The sequence below is a fragment of the Equus caballus genome, chromosome 6 (assembly GCF_041296265.1).
Source record: "Equus caballus isolate H_3958 breed thoroughbred chromosome 6, TB-T2T, whole genome shotgun sequence".
In the NCBI taxonomy this organism is placed as follows: domain Eukaryota; kingdom Metazoa; phylum Chordata; class Mammalia; order Perissodactyla; family Equidae; genus Equus; species Equus caballus.
Genome location: NC_091689.1, coordinates 38,324,084 through 38,344,986, shown reverse-complemented (window position 1 = coordinate 38,344,986; position 20,903 = coordinate 38,324,084).

Below are 20,903 nucleotides of genomic sequence, written 5' to 3'. Positions count from 1 at the left end.
GCATGTGTGTCTGTCGCGGTTCAACTAGAAAAGTACCGTTTCTATGAGGGGATCCTTTACAGAGGTATGGATAAAGTTGAGGAAGCCAAGGAGGGATGTTGCAGCAATCAGGGACTGGAAAAAGTAGGAAGCTGTTACCATCATATAACCAGACTCCACCAAAGCTGGAGCCAAGGAAGGAGGCTTGCCCCGTCTACACAGACACACAGGCCTAGTGGGAATCTTAGCAACAAGATAGGGAAGGAGTGGGGCGTGGGGATAAATACCTGACCTTCTCTTTCTCCCACCTGCTGGTCACCTGTTCTTGCTTCCCATTGGCTGAATCACACAGGAAGCCAGAGGGCACAGGATCCCAGAAGGGTAGACCCCGAGGGTCATACTCGTTCCTCTCATCAGGGCTGAGACAGGTGGGGGAGATGATGGGGAGGAGGAGTAAAGGGAGAATCTTTTATAAACATCTTTTGCCCTTAACATAGACCAACTTCATTTTAAAGAACCTTCAGTATGAAGGGCACATTATGGCAGTTTTAGTGAATAAGTAACTCAATTGTTTAGGTTCAAATTATGTGAATTTGATTATATCCCTCAGGTTACCAGTCCTACGGGTATTGTCTTACATACTCAGCAGGAGAAATAAAAGGTCAAACCCAAACTTGCTAATAGTTTTGAAAAAAACGAAACTCTTTCACAAGAGAACTTAGAAATTCTAATAACTATAGCTGGCTAATGTATATAGTATGTAATGTATATAGCCTATAGTTTGCAATACAATTTAAATATTTTTTCATATGATCTACTATACTGCTCATATTAATAAACTACATTGAGGTGATTCTTATTAGATTCTGATATTTTCAATTATTGTAATGAATAAAAAATCATAGAGCAGGGCTGGCCCGGTGGTGCAGTGGTTAAGTTCGCACGTTACGCTTCTGCGGCCCAGGGTTCGCCGGTTTGGATCCTGGGTGGGGACATGGCACTGCTTGGTAAGCCATGGTGTGGCAGGTGTCCCACATGTAACGTAGAGGAAGATGGACACGGATGTTAGCTCAGGGCCAGTCTTCCTCAGCAAAAAGAGGAGGATTGGTAGCAGATGTTAGCTCAGGGCTAATCTTCCTCAAAAAAAAAAAAGGCATAGAGCAACAGGACTTTCCAGTTAGCTATAGTCCTTGATCAAATAGTATTCTCGAGCATTAACTATGTAAAGATGCTTTTGAATGACATGTAGGATGCTGAAGTGTAAGACACGACCTTCATCTTCATTACACACTTTCTGAGGAGCCTGTAAATATACTTGAACAAAGGCAAATAAGGAAAAGTTTTAGATATTCAAATACTAAGTGATGCAGTAAAAACATGTGGTCTTTATAGAAGTATAGGGAGTAAATGTTAGAAAGTCCACCTATATTTTTTTCCTAAGGGGAAAAAATGAAATGAAACATTACGAATATTTAATATGTAAATTGACATTGGAGCCTTCACTTGGTCTATACGTTGAAGGCCACACGTCAGCAAGACTGAGAGCTCTCCAGCAGTGACAGCACAGTCCCTGAGAAAGGGAGGAAGAAAACTTCCGCATGTCCCTTGTCCTTGGCTTACTACAGTGCATAACTGTTCACAAGCCAAAAAACCCCAACAGTCAATAGATGCTGAAAGAGGCAAGGAACAGGATCTCCCCTAGAGCCTCTACATCTTGATTTCAGAATTCTGGCCCCAGAACTGTGAGAAAAATATTTTCTATTGTTTTAAGACACCAAGTTTGTGGTAATTTGTTATAGTAGCCACAAGAAATTAACACAACCAGTGAAGATTCTGGAGTCCCAGTATGCGGTCCAGGGATGTTGCTCTGTTAATCCTTGGGAAGTAGTAAAAGCAGGCGTTATGAAGAATTCTGGTTTGGGAGTCATCCAAGAGAATGGCTTCCACCTATAGGCTAGGGCATGGAATATCATCCACAACACTCTGAGCGATCAAGACAAAGCTGGTATTGTTTCTTACTTGGAGGCACTGGTAGTACTGGTCTCTCAAACTTAGAGGGTCAGGAACAGCCCGACAGTGGCTTGAATAATCATCTCCTAAGTGGTGCATGGGGGTTAGCAAAATCACTAAGGATAGTATCAAGAAGTACCTGGCTGTCCTCGCCAACAGCAAGTGAGTCTTGAGACTCTCTAGAATACGTGATGTTGCTTCTTTCGCTAGTCACTGAAATTTTTAGCAAGAAGTTCTCCATAAAAATGAGAGTTTTACCAAGATGCCAGCAAAAAAGTTTTCTGTACCTTGAGGCTACGCACCACATTATATTTTAGCCCTAGCAAAGCAAAAAAGATGGAATGCTAACCTTAAAGAAACCAGCGTGACTCACAACACGTAGTTAAGGGAGACATGGCTACCAAAACTTCAGCGGTTCAAGGTATATTGGTGGGCTAATATTTGGTAGTCCCATGAAAGTGGCCTCTTGCCTACAAACAAACTTGAAGGCTTGTGAACCAGTAGAAAGCCACATTTTTACCAAATAGAAAGTCCATGGTCAATTGAGCAGAATGTCACTTGGAGCTGAAGACAAAGGGTGTCTTCATCTAGGCACTAAAGAAGGTCACAGTCTCAGGTCCATGTAGAACTCAGGTGTGGGAGAAGGAGCCAAGGCAGTTACTCTGGTGTCCCACTGCGTTCCTCCAGTTATTTACCCAGACATTAGCTCCAGAAGGCAAAGCAAGATGTGGGCGGCAGCCAGCTGGAGATTTGCCAGAAGAAAAGAATCGTTGGCCATAGAGGACCCAGGTAGTCTTAAAGGGATCTACTGTACCTAGATAGGTAAGGTCTGGGGAAATATTTGTTATTCAAGCAGTACTGTCAAACCTTTGAAGTCTTGGCAACTAAATATAGCTCTTTGTATGTGAACTTGGCATGGGCTAATTAAATCTCAATAGAGGGCCAAGGGCTTCAAAATCTGCAGCATTTACTCTACTTAGAGTAGCAGGAAGGTATGAGGGGGCAGAATGTTTGACTCCCTTCATTATTGGTTCCACAGAGAAAAAAACAATTCCCATGATCTGAGAAAATCAAGGTGTATTTATTCAAACTTGGGTGGAGAAAAAAGATAGCTGGAACCTCTTCTCTCTCCTGCCCATTTTAATAATATAATTTTAAGTTTTTGTTGTTACTATAAAAGTGTTTCCCTTGTCTCACACACATCTAGGTAGTTCTAGGTTGACTGTCTACACAAAAAACTTTCCACCATTGTAAATTGAAAGCGTTTCATTTCTATTCATTAAATATCCAACAATTCCAAAATAATTTAATGTAGCAGCTCTATTTTTAAAACATTGACACTGGTGGCGGTGGTGGGAAGGGTAAACATATCCAAGCTAGCCTTAGGATCTTTCTCTTTCAATAAAAAGGATAACATATACAATGCAACACTGAAGCTACATCAAAGGAGGGAAACATCTAAGGCAGACCCTGGGGCGTAACCACAGTCACCCGCTGACTAAAGGCCTCCGTGGATCTAAGGACCCCAGGCACGGGGTGCCAGCACCATGCTCAGCAATCCACTAGTTTCCTTTCCTTCTGTATTTGAGGTTTGTTAGTCAATGAACAGACCTGTGGTTAATCAAAAGTGAGAAACTATATGAAAAGTAACACAAATAATATTACTTTTTCTAAAAGCACGTCAAGCTTATAACCATATTATGGTATTAAACTGAAAAATTTTAAAGAATTACCCCCCAAATCCAAATATTTTCTAATATTTGGTGTTTGGCATCTTTCAGACCAATCTTGTGATGGAATATCGATTTTATTTACTTATTTATTTATTTATTGGCATTCTATAATAGGCAGGAAGAACAGGTACTTATGTTATGAATATCAAAAACCATGTGGCTTTTTGTTCCTTTAGTTTATGGCAAGTTTTATGGTCTGTAGACAAAAAGAAAAGAATTGCCGTACTTCCTTGTTGAGTTTAAACCCACATATTATTAAAACATGCTGTTAATACCTCAACGCAAAATTGCTATTATGAATAATTTTCTTGGAAAATGTGGGTGGTTGAATGGTTTGCCAATGCTTCTGATTATTATTTTCAAGTTTAGTCCTATTAGAACATGATTTTCTTGATCATATTTGATAAGCCATCATAATTAAGAAGTTACATAAAAATGACATCTTACTCTCTTAATGCAGACCATTTATGTGCCCTGTGGGATCTTGTGTTCTGAGTGATTTTTTGCTTTTCCACAATAAACAAGAAGATCAACTTTTTTCTTGGCTCCACCCACATTTCTGGCTATATGTTTTAAATGTTTTGCAATTTCTCTGCTGAAAAACCTGTGCCACGTAGCTTTAGGGTTTTCAGAAAACCCAAAGGTTGAAACCACACTTTGTCACTGCATTCTGAACAATGATCATGATGCACTTTTACTCCCGTGTGATGCTGACTGTCACCATGCCTAAGCAGAGATTTACACTGGGCATCTCAAAGTCAGTTTAAAAAAAAATGTACACAAAAACCTCTCTCTTGAAAGCATAAAGACAAAATTGCATTAGTGTTCCAACTGCCCATTAGATGTGTTAGAATAGGATTGTGCTTTACTAGTGATTTTTAATATGTCTTAAATATAAGGGCCATTGCAAAGTGGAGCTAACTAGATACCATGTGACTAGGTATCACAATCTGAATATTCTCAAAGACTATGAACTCAAATCTGAATGATCCAAAAATATTTTCTTTCTTTTTTTTTTTTTTTAAAGATTGGCACCTGAGCTAACAACTGCTGCCAATCTTTTTTTTTTTCTGCTTTTTTTCCCCCAAATCCCCCTAGGATATAGCTGTATATTCTAGTTGTAGGTCCTTCTAGTTGTGGCATGTGGCACGTGACCTCAACATGGCCTGATGAGCGGTGCCATGTCTGTGCCCTGGATCCAAACTTGTGAAACCGTGGGCCGCCAAGCTGGAGTGCACGAACTTAACCACTCGGCAACAGGGCCAGCCCCCAAAATATTATTTTCTAATTCTAAAGGCTTTAAAACTAAATAGTTCCTAGGAAATTTACTGATTATAGAGTCAGGCAATAAACAAGGCTTCATTCAAACAAAACTGATGAACCAGGTCTCCTTCAGAGGACCGTGGGTAATCCATCCCCTCATAGCACCTTGACTAGCCTCTTTTAAATGTAACAAACAAACATATTTTTTGAAAGTGTGGCATTTTATAAAACACTTTAGAACTTAAAAATGCACTATTTTAAAAACTGCTTCCAATCAAAAAATTTTAATGGAGAAACCAAGTGTTTTTCACATTTCTTCAAAGCATATTTGAAGAGCAAACAGTTTCAATGATGACTCAGTTTGAAAAATATTCATTATAATTAAATTCCAGGTTAAATAAATAACATATACCCCTGTAAAACTTCCTGTAATGGGATCTGAATTATACTTTAATTGTTATTTTCCCTCTAACAAACTGTTTTAAAGTAATTTTATTAAGCTGAAACCAAAGTTACTTAAGATCTTGATTCAAAGTATCAACACAGTTCAAGTTCTAATTTTAGACCAACAGCTCTGCCTCCCCACTCCTAATACTGACTGGTTGGATTTAACTGGAATGCAAGTTTGCATTTGACCTGACAGCCCCACACAGATGTAATTCCAGCCTTTTAACTATAAGATACTAATTAGTACTGCAAAAACATTCAATACATACTTTTTAGGCAAAAATTATTAATTTTCTTATTCATTGAGACAGTAATATAATTAATCCTTGAGCAAAGACAAGAAATATTGAATACAACAGACATAGAAATTTCATATTTTAATCCCCAAGAAAGACTTAAAGTTAGGGGTCCTAATTTCTTGCACTGATCTGAGACAAAGATGCTAAACTTATGATCACTTTGCTGGTTTTAATGGTTAATCTATTTTAGGTAAATCATTTATTGTCTTTAAATCAAGATAACCTGAGCAAATATAGATTTCAAGCATACTAGCATCCTGTTGACCTTATGAAATGTTAGTATTATTCTCACTTAAGCAAAATATTTAACTATGATACAAAGCAAATTCTTATAATAATTCTTTCTTAGTAGTTGAACAGTATATTTTGAAAGATGGTTTTGTTTGGAGGTTTCTTGAGCTTAAAGAATTCAAAGTCATGGCAAATGTGCAAAGTGAGACCCATGCATGGTCCTGTGACAGTTGAGAGTTTTAGCTCACCTCTCTCCTATTAGCAGTTACACATTCTTGTTTTCCCATAGCAGTGTTGAACCATTTTAGAAAATGTTGAGTCTTTTCTTCTGACAATTAGCTGAATATTTCTTGAACTCCAATGCTGTGCCTGACACTGTGCTACCATTTTCCCATAAGCCCTCATCACAGTTAACTCTCACACAACCCAACAAGAAAGGAACTATCTAAAGTGAAGAAACTGAGGCTCAGAGCTTTTGGTTTATCCAGAGTTGGGTGTAAAAATGAAACAATTGCTCTTGGGGTGGACGATGAAGAGACTGGGAGCATAGATCAAGAACGATGAGAAAAATACTCGGGACCAAAGTGTTTGACTGAAGTCAGCTCCCAGGATGGAAACTCAGTGTACAGACAAGCACCCACTGAATCAAAGCAACAGTACAACAGTAGCAAAGGCTGAACAGACCATAAACCAGCACGGCTCAGTGAACAAATAACTACTGAGTGTGCAGTGTATGTCGGGCTCTCTGCTAGGTGCTGGATTTGCAGGGATGAATACAACGGTTCCTTCCTGCAAGAAGAATGAACATCCAGTGGGAGAGAACTACAAAAGCTGATTTGGTTTTGAAAGATAAAAAGCAGTTACTCATGGGCAAAACAACTTGTAATGGGAAGAATAGAGCAAGCAATGTATGGAAACCTAGTAGTTGGCCAGTTCTGAGTGAGGCCAAAAAGACGGGCAGGGAGTGGTTAAAAACAAGATTGAAGAGAAAACACGCTTGCAGACTCGAATGACTTTATAGGCTGTGTTTAAAAGACAGTGAAGGAAGGATTTTACACAGAAGAGTGCTCTGGTTAGAGATACAGTTTAGAAAAATCACTCTTGGTTCATATAAAGACTGAACTGAATGGGAAAACACTGGAGTCAGGGAAATCAATTGCTGTATTTCAGACGAAAGGTGGGGAATGCATTTAGTGAGAGCAGAGATGAAAAGGAGAAATTTTTGAAAGAAATATATATTTAGGAAGTATATTTAGGAGTCTAGGGTGACTTTCAGTTTCTGACTTGGAATAGTTCCATAACCAAAAACAGGGACTGTAAGAGGAATGTAGGCTGGATGATGAAATAGGTTTCATTATGCACATATCGAGTTTCAGGTGCCTACAAAACCCCAGTAGAGCTTCCCGGCAGGCAGTGGGGCATGTGAATCTGACTCTCAGAGAAGAAGCCCCACCTGGAGACAGGGATTAGAGAGGTGTCAGAGTCCATGTGGTTCCTAGAGCTTTGAAAACAGAACAGATCAACCAGTAAGAACATATATAGAAAAAGAGTCATGGGTCCAAACAAAACACTGCGTGGAGGAGAGAGGGGAAATGCAAAAATTTTTATTTGCTAATCCAACCCCTTATTATTTTAGGCATTAACTGTGATCTAGTCTTTAGCTGTTTGGATACTATAGAAATTATTCATTCGCTCATATAAACATTATGGGCATATACAAGGAAAAATCTTTGATAAATGTTCCATAAAAATTGTGTATAAATCCCCTACATACCCAAGTTTTAAAAGTTAAAGTTATTTTGCTCCTTCACTTTAATAATTTGTGTAAAACCCAATTATAAATCAATATATTTACAGGTTTTTTTCTCATCAACATTTCATTTCTTTATGGAACCATGATGTCTGATTGACATTAAATATTAGGCTTAGAAAGTCAGTTCAAATGAACCTTATGAGTTATGTGCATCCCTGGTTATACTTGGACCTCTCTGGAGCACTTAAATTTGAACAAAAATATAATAAAAACTAAGTTTTTTGAAAATCCTTAGATCTGAAAGCTTGTATGGGTTTTTGTCCTACGGTCAACAAAGAAAATCATGACCAAGCTCATGCATATTTCTACTTTATTCCCAGGTGGTCCTGACTGTCTATGTTGTACTCAAAGACCCCCGTTTTGATTCATAAAACCCCATGAACTGAAATGTAACTCCTGCCAGCACTGTCGCTCAATTTGCAGTCCTGCTAGGCTGGCGATGCAGGGACTTCCTAAGGTCTGTGCAGTTATCTTGTGATCTGCATCTAGTCCAAGCAGAAGTCAACCGCCCAGAGTGTTAGACAATTCATGCTTATGTCCACTGAGTTCCTTGTAAATCACTTCCTGTCTAGCCTTTGGGTCCATCATTCGTGATTTGTGCATAGCAGAAATCTCCCCCAATCCTTTTCCTACTCTGATTGCACTGCGCATTGTCTGAGAGGAATGGCTCTCATTATTTCCCTTGGATAATTTACATTTTAATTCCAGTTTCAAACAGCTGGCCTCTGCTTTGGAAAATGGTACAACAAATCATGGGGGCACATCTCCTTCTTCCTTTGCTTTCCAAAGCATCGTGTCTTCCAAAGGACTTAATTTGAAGTGGAAGACATTCTCAGAGCATTTAAATGGATATCTGTAGATCATCTTCAGTTAACAAGAAATTTAAAGGATTTATGAGAAATGTTTTACCCATAACAAGTCTGATGGATTGTTTTAAGAATTCCTATATATAGAAATAAAAAACAGTATCATAAATACTAGTGAATAAAACACTTTATTGCCTTTCTATAGTAAAATAATTTTTTCAAAAGCAATTTTTTTTTCATTTAAAATCCACATCAGCTACAGGAAGGGCAAATATCTGCCAAGTGTGTAGAGTTGCATCCGTCCTTTCCTAAAGCTTTGTCTCAGTCTCATCTTTCCAACAGCTTTGACTATTTGTGTCGCTCATCCTAACACATAACTGTATCTTGATTTGGCTCCTATTTAAAGCTATCACATATATGTCTCCTCCCCTAAGTACTTTTAAACAGGTAAATCTGTGACGTGATAAGTGTTTATTTACAGCTTGTTTAGTTATCCAGAGGATGTGAGACAGCTGTCTTCCTCAACTCCACTACAAGCTCATGGAACGTAAGGATGCAGTCTTCTTTTCTTCATACTGCTAACATGGCTCATCACAGTAGGGGGCTCACAACTGGTTCTTTTTTTTTTTTTAAAGATTGGCACCTGGGCTAACAACTGTTGCCAATCTTCCTTTTTTTTTTTTTAAGGATTGGCACCTGGGATAACAACTGCTGCCAATCTTTTCTTTTTCTTTTTTCTGCTTTATCTCCCCAACCCGCCCCCCCACCCCCCGTACACAGTTGTATATCTTAGTTGCAGGTCCTTCTAGTTGTGACACAACTGGTTCTTAATAAACTTTCACTGAATATAAAGTAGGAGCTCACGATAAATAGATTTGTTCCTCTGAAAGGTGTCTCATAATTCCAAGCTTTCTTTGTGGCATTCAGCTTTCCCTAATTAAACCTATCTACTCAACATCCCAGGCACTGAGATCTTTGCTGGGTGAATGGCTGGCTAACATGACAAACTGACTTCTGAAAAAGTGTGAAACGTTCGTTTCCAATTAACCATAGAATGTGAAGCTGTCTTAGAGACAATTAAATTTATCCTTTCATTTCGTAGGTGAGAAAACTGAGGCCCAGAGAGTCAAATGATTTTCCAAAGGTCTCAAAAAGACAGCAGAGTGATAAAGCCTTCTGTGTCTTAAATGAAGGCAAAGATTGAGTATTTTAGACAAAGGGATTTTGTTCATTTGTTTGTTTTTAAAGAGAAAGAGATAGTATTGATTCCTTCAAATCTTACCTCCCAAAAAAAGTCATCATTCCCTTTTTGGTATAAGACTAAACAGGTTTTGTTCATCTTTTTGGGATTCTAAACTAGTTTCTCTAAAACCATTCATTCATTACAAAATATTTATTGAACACTCTCTCCATTCCCACAATTTTCTTGGCAGTAGGGGTATCTTATGGGTACTGTACAAACAAGCAAATAGAAATTATTTAATGACTAAGGTATCATATCCTCTATTTTAAAAATGAGATTATTGACTTTTTCAAAGATAAATATTTAAAAAATAAACTAATCTATGAAATGTATACAGGTTACATACAATGATATATAGAGAGAAATCTAAACACAAATAATAGAATAGATAGTTTTTCATTTATCATGATAAAGTTACTATGTAGACTATAATAAACAATAAAATAAATAAGGATCTGTAAGATCCTATTTTCATTTACATCCTCTTTCAAATAAATCCAGTGCATTGCCCCTGTCTATCCACGTTGTTCATCCCAGTACCCACTACTGGGAGGACTCAACACTGACTTACACTCCTGAGAACTGCTCAGCTTTATGTCCAAAATGGCTGCAGTTGCTCAGTTTCAAGGTGGTGATACACAAGGATAGACCCAAGGTGATGGACATCTCTTATATATGGTGAAGCTGTCAGCATTGTCTTTTTCTTTGGGGCTACAACTGTACAGGCAGAACATTTTATGCGCTCTCTTTCACTTCCTGAGAAACAGTAAATCATCCTAAAAGATAGCTGTAATTTGACTTCCAGCTTCTTTGATCTAAAACAAAAAACTTGAGAGATCTTTTGGCAAATATCTTCATTTTAAAGATAATGAAACAAGTGCCGAGGAGGTCATAATTTGTTTGGTTGTTTCTTTGTGGGTATTTTTGATACTTCCTTTACGAGTCTATGCAAAGACAAGTTGCCCTTTGTAAGTCACACACACACACACACACACACACACACACACGGCACCTTGTTCAAAGGAGTATAGATATTAATAAATGTGCCCCTTAGCTATCACACATAGTCTGGAATTAAGTAATGAAGTGTGTGGTCTTATAAATGACAAATAAAACAGAGGAGCAAGGTGGGCTTACAGAAATCACAATGCAGAGGAAAGCTGGAGTTACCTGAAGTGAAGGCCACGTGATCCTCCTCTCTGTTCTCCATTTTACCCTCTCTACATTCAAAAATGGAGAAGACACTTCTACAGACCTTCAACGATGAGTCATCATAATATTCATGTACAATTTCAAATGTCTGCCTTTTAAATTGTATTAACACTTATGTAGTGACAGACCAGAACTGGGCAAATTATTTTTAAGTATAAAATGAAATTCTTATTGGAGTTGGTATAGATTTTTCCAACATGAGGTCGATTTTTGTCCTATTATTAGATTCTATTATCACTAACTGTATAACATAGTTATCCCAAATTTGAAATATGGTTTCTGTGTGAACTCCATCCTGTGTTGTGGATACATGGACACCAAGATTTTATGAAGATGATATGTAAGAGGAAATCTGACCACCAGAGAGCTGCGTCATTTTAAGGTTAGTTTTAACTACATCTTGGGGACTCTGACACAAGTCCAGAAACGGCCTGAATTAATGCCACTCTAAGTCAACAGCACTTTTCCGAGCAGGAGCATTTTCCAGACACGCCTTGGCCTGAACCCGGCTTGCCCTCAGCTCACTGCTGGTGTGACCTCTCTGGTGTAAGAACTTCCGAGGCGCATAATAATTTGGGAAAGGCAATTGCAGTCACTCAATATCTTTTTCTCATTCTCTTTCCAGAAAAAGGATGCTAAATAAATTCAGTGGAGTTATTCACACAATAAAATATATTTTATCAAAAGATATAAAGTCATGGTTATTTCATTTGTTGCAAAATCTCCAGGGGTTGCTTTTACGTTTTTGATGTTTTGTGATGTGAAAAATAACCCCACATGATACAGAAACCTTAAGCAATTATTACCTCAAGAAAGTTATTTTAATAAAGAGGATGTTCTCAAGGTCAACTATGCATACCATTTCCATCCTTTTTTACAGACTGCTTCCAGAAACATCTGATATCTACAATGAATTGTGATTTAGTAATTGTTTTGCTATGGGAAATCCAAATTGAATTTGCTTTCGGAAAACATGATGCTGTCTTTTCATTACAACTAACTTAATGCCATTTCACCCAATCTCCTGCTAACATTTGAGGAAATTTGCATATTTCACTGACAGAAACTCAGTACAGGATCACGCCCGTTCCAGCCCCTGTCACTGGGCAACACAGTCATTGAGCCCTGGCTCCAGCACTCTGTGGCCCCTCACTCACCACTTTGTCTATGTTCCAGTCTGACCGAAACGCAACTTGCTATAATTTCCAATTCTCTTACACTAAACCACACAAAATGACGGCAGTGAAACAATTAGTAATCTAAACACAAGTACTGATAAGGCATAACAAACCTCTAATTATCTATCCACCAGGGCTTTCTAACTCATCTTTTTCTTGTATGGTATTCTTCTCTCTATTTTTCTTAATTTTTAAAGAACATGATCATTTCTAATGACACTCCCCTGATTATTTATAAGAATCATTATCAAGTCACAGCTAATTGCTAACATTTTTTTCAGGCTAATGGTTACATGAAGAGATTTTTTTGACCATTATATCATTTCTGGAAGAGTCAAACAAATACATCTCATGATTAATTTAACAGGAGAGTCAAAATTAGTCCAACTATTTAATTTCAATGTATTAACAAGACCTATTATTAAAACCAGAAGGAAACAGGGGCCAGCCCGGTGGCGCAGTGGTTAAATTTGCATGCTCTGCTTCAGCGACCCAGGGTTTGAAGGTTCAGATCCCAGGTGTGGACCTATACACGGTTCAGCAAGCCATGCTGTGGCAGTGACCCACATACAAAATAGAGGAAGAAAGCTACAGACGTTAGCTCAGGGACAATCTTCCTCACCAAAAAAAAAAAAAAAAAGAAGAAGAAGAAGGCAAGAGTATAACTTCACATGAAGAGTATGTAGAACAAAAATAATTAAAACTCATAGTTCCTTATCCTGTGAGTCCCAGACTTCACTCTGGAGGAAAGAACCTCATGCAGCATTTGGAGAGAAAGAGAATAGTGTTTCAATACCTGAATTCTAATCCCCAGAATAGTTCCATGGTCATGCATTCCTACAAGACAGGAAATACGTGTGTCTTAGCAGCTTCCTACCAGTACCACTGAGGTCCTGAGGACTGAAAAATAATTTGAAAGGCATCTGTGGCAAAATAAACACAATGAAAGGTTCAGAAGCAACAAACCATCCCATTTTTTTTAAGTGTGAGGGTAAGAGATTTAATAAATGCTCTCCTACAGCACATTCACACAAAAGTTCCAGTTTACTCATGAGAAATGACTTCAGTCATGGAAACCGAGTAACTAGAGCAGAGGGTCCTGCCCTGATTCAAGAGCAGACGCGACTGAAACGCCACGCCCACCTTTACTCCCGGAAAGGAAGAACTGCTCTGCTCACAGACTTTAACTAAAAGTGGATCTCTGATGAAAATATAGAATGCAGCTCTATTTATACCCTACCTTGCTCTAAAAAGGATTTAAAAATAGGACAGGGGCTGACCCAGTGGCGCAGCGGTGAGGTGTGCACGTTCTGCTTTGGCAGCCCGGATCCCGGGTGCGGACATGGCACCGCTTGGCAAGCCATGCTGTGGTAGGTGTCCCACATATAAAGTAGAGGAAGATGGGCACAGATGTTAGCTCAGGGCCAGTCTTCCTCAGCAAAAAGAGGAGGATTGGCAGCAGATGTTAGCTCAGGGCTAATCTTCCTCAAAAAAAAAAATTAAACAAATAAATAAAAAAATTAAATCAAATTTAAAAAATAGGACAAAGGGATATCATAAGAAAATAAAGCACGAAAGAGGTAGTATGTGAAATGTATATTATAGGTTCTGCACAGTTACTTGAAGTGGGACATAATTTTATTCTGAGGTTACTAGAGGCCAAGAAAAAAACTGGAAATACAACCAGTGTCCATATGATAAAACCAAGCCAGTGGCTTAGAGCAAGGTTTCCAGTTTGTAATATGCTCTGACTTGAGAGAAATCTAAAGATTCCCCATGGGTCTTAATAAAGGGAAAATTATAACTTTGTCCCTATATAATCTTCGTGTATTTGTGATCTCTTAAAAGAACAGTTAGTATTATAATTTCAAAGACATTTTCTAGATTCATGTTCAACCACAACAATATACACCAGGTGTTGGCAAACTACAGTCCAAGGGTCAAATGGGCCTGCCACCTGTTTTTGTAAATAAAGTTTTATTGGAACACTGCAATACCTATTTGTTTACATATTGTTTATGATGGCTTTCTTGCTACAACAGTGGAGCTGAATAATTGTGACAGAGACTGTATGTGGCTCACAAAGCCGAAATAATTTTCTATGTGGCCCTTTACAGAATAGCTTGCCAACCCCTGCCATATATTAGTTATAAAGATATTAAACATTTTTAGAATGCAAATATTTAAAATCAGAAATAAATCTCTAAGAAAAATATGTTTGTACTCTTTTGCAAGATATACACAAACATTATTATTGATTTTCAATAACTGTTTACTAAATGAATTTGTGAAGTCATGTAGTCCATTTCCAATACGGCCTAGAAATCAGCAAAGGAGTGGCATTCAACTTTGTCCTGATTTCTTTGCTTTGTTTTCCAAAGCCAATGTCCTTTTAAAAGTACATATTTTGCACACATATGACAAAAATCTCAATAGGAACCTGTATTACTTACTGCCTACAGTTCTACGTGGCCTCAAGTCTGTCTTTCAGAAGATGTCAACGAATAGGTATTCTTCACTCCATCTCTATCAGCATCACCCAACTCTATTCTTTGGTACAGATATTCTCTCACTTGTTCATGAAAATGTCTGCAATCAAAGCTCCCAAACAAGCCCATTAGTCTCTCACTCTAAATAGTTGGTGTCTCGATGCCACATCATATGTAGAAATTCTAGACTTGCCACTATGTCCTCTCAACTTGCTCTTGCTAATCTTAAAACATCACATTCCTCATTCCACTCCCCAGGTGAAAATCCTTCACTGACGCCAATGGCCTTATGAGAAAACCAAAACTCCTGCTAAGCCCAGCCCAGTATGTAGGACCTCTACAAATCCAAGACCATCTATCCATCCCACTCTTCTCTAAAAGAAATCCTCCACTGCAGGAATCTGGTTCACCTTGCTCATTGTCACCTCAGAGTCCATGCTTTGGCTATTTTCCTACCTGGGCCCTTTTCCAAACCCAGCCACTTAGGCAGCACCACTCCACGTCCTGTTTCCCACAGGAAATCTTTAGCTTCTGCATGTGGTGACGTATCTCCTTCTGCTGAATTTGCATAGTACTTATAGGACATGCTATTCCTTACCACTTATCTTATTATGCATTATAATCTTTTTAACATTAGTTTTATGTCTTGAGTCTCTAGTGAGTGTCAAGTAGAGGGGAGTCATATGCTGTATATTTTATATTCCATAGCATAAGCACAATTGTATATGTAGAAGGAAATTAGTTACTTTCCTTTTAAACCCTTTTCATCAATCCTTTAAAATAACGTTTTACATTATATTTGATACTTAGTGATAGCTCCATCTTTAAAAAACCACATTTAAATAAAACTCCAAGAATATTATTTAGAGTTTAATATATATTTGAGTTATCCGTTGGCTTGTTTTTCATATTTTTAATATTTAACTTGAATAACTGAATTCTTGGAGATAGATATCTCACTCCATCTAATGGTTCCACATTCAAGCAATTTCCATCATAACTTAATTAATCTTAAAAACAAAACAAAATGGAAGTCAAGGAAAGAAGCTTCAAGAAAAATAAACAGTAATTCAATTCTTCATTGTAAAATAAAAATACTAACTTCTCTTAAACTATATATTTTGAAAATGCCCTGTGAACAACATTATATGCAGGAATAAAAAAAAATTAATAGTTTCGTTTTCTATTGAGGAAACGCCTAGAAAAAGTAAACAGCCTTGAACTATGCCAAAAGTATAATTAATCAAATGTCTGGCAAACTGTATTTAGCACTAAGCTCAATAAAGCATTGCACCATGCACATAACTGAAAACTGCATTAAATATTTTAGTATAAGCAATATACGCATAAAGAGGTATAACGATCATTAGGACCCTGTTCCAGGCACACGTCCACAGAGACGGGAAACTGTCCTAAGAGATCCAAACCGCAGGAATGGCCTTGGAGCAGGAGACGTGTCAGTGATTCCGGGATCAGGGTTAGTCTCACCACGTAAAGTGGGGTAGCTGGCACGCTGCTGGTCGGAACGGCCTTAGAATTCTGAGTCCCTCCCTCTTTCACATCCACATGAATGTCTCAGTTGAGTCAAAAAGTTGGGCAGGTACGACTGTCACTTCACCCCACCCTTAGCTCAGAGAACAGAAATATAACCAGGACTGGAAACGGAGGATCTGAGTTGGACGGCTCCTCACTGGCCCCTACTGATCACTGAGTTTGAGCCTGAAAAACTGAACGTTAGGCCTGGTTCCACCACTCAGGTTCCTAGAAAGGTCGCTTCACTGCTTCCTGTCCCAGTGACTCACGTGTACCTCAGAGGTCCACACCACTTGCTCTTGACGGTCCGTCCCTATTCCCCTTTCAAGATCATTTAATTCAGATATAATTAGCAAGTCTTCAGAACCGATAACTCTCCCGTCACGGGGCAGAGGCACAGACGAAAAGAGTACACTTAATGACATTTTATGTTTTCAGATGTGTAAGCACATAATCCTTCTAAGCCACTAATTAATAGGGTTACCAAGAGCTACTCTGTTATATAGACTATCAATAGACTAAGAAGCAAAAAGAAAAGATTTTATTAAAAATCAATTTACTCATTTTCAACTTCAGTTTTTTTTTTATTTTTTTTAAAGATTTTATTTTTTTCCTTTTTCTCCCCAAAGCCCCCCAGTACATAGTTGTATATTCTTCGTTGTGGTTCCTTCTAGTTGTGGCACGTGGGACGCTGCCACAGCGTGGCTTGATGAGCAGTGCCATGTCCACGCCCAGGATTCGAACCAACGAAACACTGGGCCGCCTGCAGCGGAGCGCGCGAACTTAACCACTCGGCCACGGGGCCAGCCCCTTCAACTTCAGTTTTTAATGGAAAACTCTGGACTCTCATCACAACCCTCACGGCTGTCTATGGGCAGCAGCTGAAGCAGGCCAGCGAGATGGTCCAGGACTGTACAAAGTTTCCATAACTTCCAGTTTAGATACTGCCCACCCTCATTTAATGTGCTCCTATCCAAAACGAAAGGAGTAAAAATCATAGAACTAGTGACTGAGTCTGAAAGTGATAAGGACTTAAAAAAACCCCACAAAATCTCAGTTTCACCAAAGGCCACTCAATGGTCTATAAGAATTTTTGTCATGTCATCTATGAACGACGTTAGCTTTAGTTTGAGACACGATGGCCAAACCCATTTAAATAAGCCCTCAATCATACTCACTTTGTTGTTTTTATAAGAGATTCAGCTTTCAGTAGGATGCCTGGTGCTTTCTTGGCAGCAAAATTTCTAAAGTTCCATCAACTCTGGCTTCTTTTCTTAAATGAAGATAAACTGCATTTTCCCATGCAAAAGCAGTGCCACCTACACTTCTTAAAAGATAAATTTAAGTGGCCAGTATCTCAATTTAGGACATTTTGATCTACATGGAGAGGCTTTGATTTTGAGTACAATATCTAGCTTTACCATTTGATTTCAATAGTGAACAACGGCATCTGGACTGTCTCTCTCCAAACAGAGAGATATGATAGTCTGAAATGCATTCAATTTGAATTCATTAATGAATACCTGTATCACTGTTTTTCCGATACAATTGTATTTAATACCAAATGTTCTCATGTGGAACATCACAGTATAGTTTTTAATTTTCTTTAAATAAGCTGATAACATAACAATTTAGCTCAACTATGAAAAATGGTATATTTATAAAAGGCTAAGTCCCTCTTAGAAGATTATCACACACCCCTAAACACGAGGACGCTGGCAACGTGGACAAACTTGGCGGGCTAATAAGTTGTTACAGGCACTATGACTCCAAGTTATTGTCCACTGAGCAAAGAAATTGTATGCCACAGATGGCAAATTTTTGTTCAAACAACAAATAATAAATATGCATAGTAAACTAAAGAATGAGCTCTTTTCCTAGCAATACTAGATGATTTATTAACATAGAAAAAACGCGTAACTGAATCGTAAAATTCTTTTTGTTTGTTTGTTTAAAAAATGGGCCAAAGGAATGTAGTATCTCAAATAAACACAGACCAAAAAGGGCAGTGTATTGTTTAAAATATTGTTCTGCCAAAAAATACGTACTCTTAAGGAAAGACTACAATTTTGAGAGGCATGATACCCAAATAAAATAATAAAATAATGAGCCTTATTTAACTGCCTTAATGCCAATGAAAATGATGCTATATCATTCCTTCCGTGCAATAGAGAAACTTATACCAATTCACCATAGAATTCACTGCCATCCACTAACAAAGCAACACATCCTGTTACCGTCGTTACAACCATACAGCGCAGCCAACTATAAATCCAGCAATGCTTAAATAAAGAAATGTCAAGGGTTCACACTGGCATGATTATTCAGCTCAAACTAACAGAGTTTGTATATTTACTTGTGAGTTTGCTTTAAATGTAAAAGATCTAGACAGTTAAGTGATGAAATATGTTCACGGATATTCAAGCACTGTGTTTTATGATCATTTTGAAATGAATTCAAGGTGGCTAAGGATGATGTTGTACAGAGCAATGTAATTAGGAATATTTTACTTAAAATTGACTTAGCTCAACATTTACTGATGCTCACAGAGTAGCTGGTACTGAACTTATTAGATGCACAGCAGCGGAGTTAGTGAACTAGCATGAAATGAAGACAATGGACTGCCTGACACACACGGCTTTACCAGTGGATTTAATTTATGAAAAGAATCAAACCATTTTATTTGGGGTCAGGTGGGTAAAATAACAGAAAAGCAGTTGGTTAACCAAGTTTTTCATTTTGAAAGCAATTAGTTGTACAGGTGTATCATTTTTACCTGCAGAATTTTTTTTTTTTAAAGCTTGGGGCCTGAGCTAACAACTGTTGCCAATCTTTTTTTTCTTTTCTTTTCTGCTTTTTCTCCCCAAATCCCCCCAGCATGGAGTTGTATATTATTAGTTGTGTCATGTGGGACACGGTCTCAGCATAGCCTGCTGGGCGGTGCCATGTCCGCACCCAGGATCCGAACCAGTGAAACTCCACAGCGGGTTAAGTGAAACTTAACCACTCGGCCACGGGGCCGGCCCCATGAGAATTTTTTTTAAGTGATTTAAAGAAGGCTGGTGAGGACACAGTTGAGATGAGCAATTATCTCTAACATAAGGGAACCTGGGTTTACTGGGTAAACTGCATACAAATAATTGGGAGAAAGGAGGTAGTAACTTTTCCTCCTGATTCAGAAAGGCCTTCTAGAGGAAGGAAGCATGATCAAAGACTAGTAGGTGAGGAGATTATTCAAGGCTGAAGGGTTTAAGGGCAAGACAGAGAAAGGGCCAAGATAATGGAGCCTGAGAAGGCAGCATAAAACTCCATGTTAAATGAGAAACAGAGACATAATGGAAAATAAATTTCAATAAAAATAGCTATTTTTGCAGTTTCTAATGATCAGTGATTTTTTGCCAATGCAAATTGAAAGCAGGGAGCAAAGGGAGGAGAGAAGGAAGGGAAAAGGGTGAGAGCAAAGAATGAAAAAGGAAAAAAGAAAAGAAGAGAAGCGAAAAGTCAAGCTGTGTGATCTTATGATCTTATAAGTAAAATTATTTTCTCTAAAAGCCTTCTTAACATACAAAAAGGAAAAAAGTATATAGAAATTTGCTTCCTGTGGTATGTTTTAATGGAAAACAAATTGTTTAAAACTTTCCCCAAAGTCCACAATATAAATTTAATAACCGACTGAAAGAGGAAATCCTGAGCTCTTTATTTAGTGTAAATTTCCATAGAATTTCATTACATTGTGTAAGTAAAAAGTATCACAGTTAAAATACTCCCACTCAAAGCAAAGTTTCTCTCTCTTGAACAGGAAAGTTTAAGTTAGTAGAATAGAGTCAAAGTGTTTTTCTTAAAAAGTTAGCTAACCGTGTTCACATTGCTCTAAAATTTTTAGTTCACTACAGAACTGCTCCCAATAAGCATCCTACATAATTTTTACAAGGAAATACCTACAGCCTTAGTTCCAAGTAATGGCGGGGGAGGGAAGTGGACAGAACGTTACACTGAGGTAGAAAAATAAAACAGATGCTCCCCTCTCCACCCACCTGGACAAAGGCTCGTCAGGTCCCACAAGGACAACTCGCAACAGCAGAGAACTCCCTTCCTCCTCACCTCTCTCCACGCCCACCCCCACCCAAACTTTCCCACAGACCCTCTTCCTGGATTTTGGCCTTTTGTGGATCACTTCTGTGTGGTCCTTAACTGCTTTTGATGCCTGGTATCACTTCCTGGAACTGACAATTCCTTGAGAACATCAAAAGTTGTTTCTCAGAACACTCTGACCTGGAATTTCCCTGTGCTGGCCAGCATTTAATGACATGACCATCTACTGCTGACAGATTGAAGCATTTGAAAGACTGTTAGTACCTGCGTTATATATGTGTACATATACACACACCATCGGAGAGAGTTCTATTTAATCATTCCCTAATTTAATATATATATGTGGAATAAAGAAGGTAGGTATACATTAGGACATTTATACAACTTGACACATAAAAGCTTGTCTTTGAGGCACTGGGACAATGCCTCTATGTCGAAGTGCAGTCCCTCACACTGTGTGTCACATCTGTAACACAACAGCTACTCATTTAAATGCTACTTCTTATAACAGAAACCAATCCTCCCCCACTTTGTAAATTTCTTAAAGCCAGGGATCATGTCTGCTATTTTTCTGG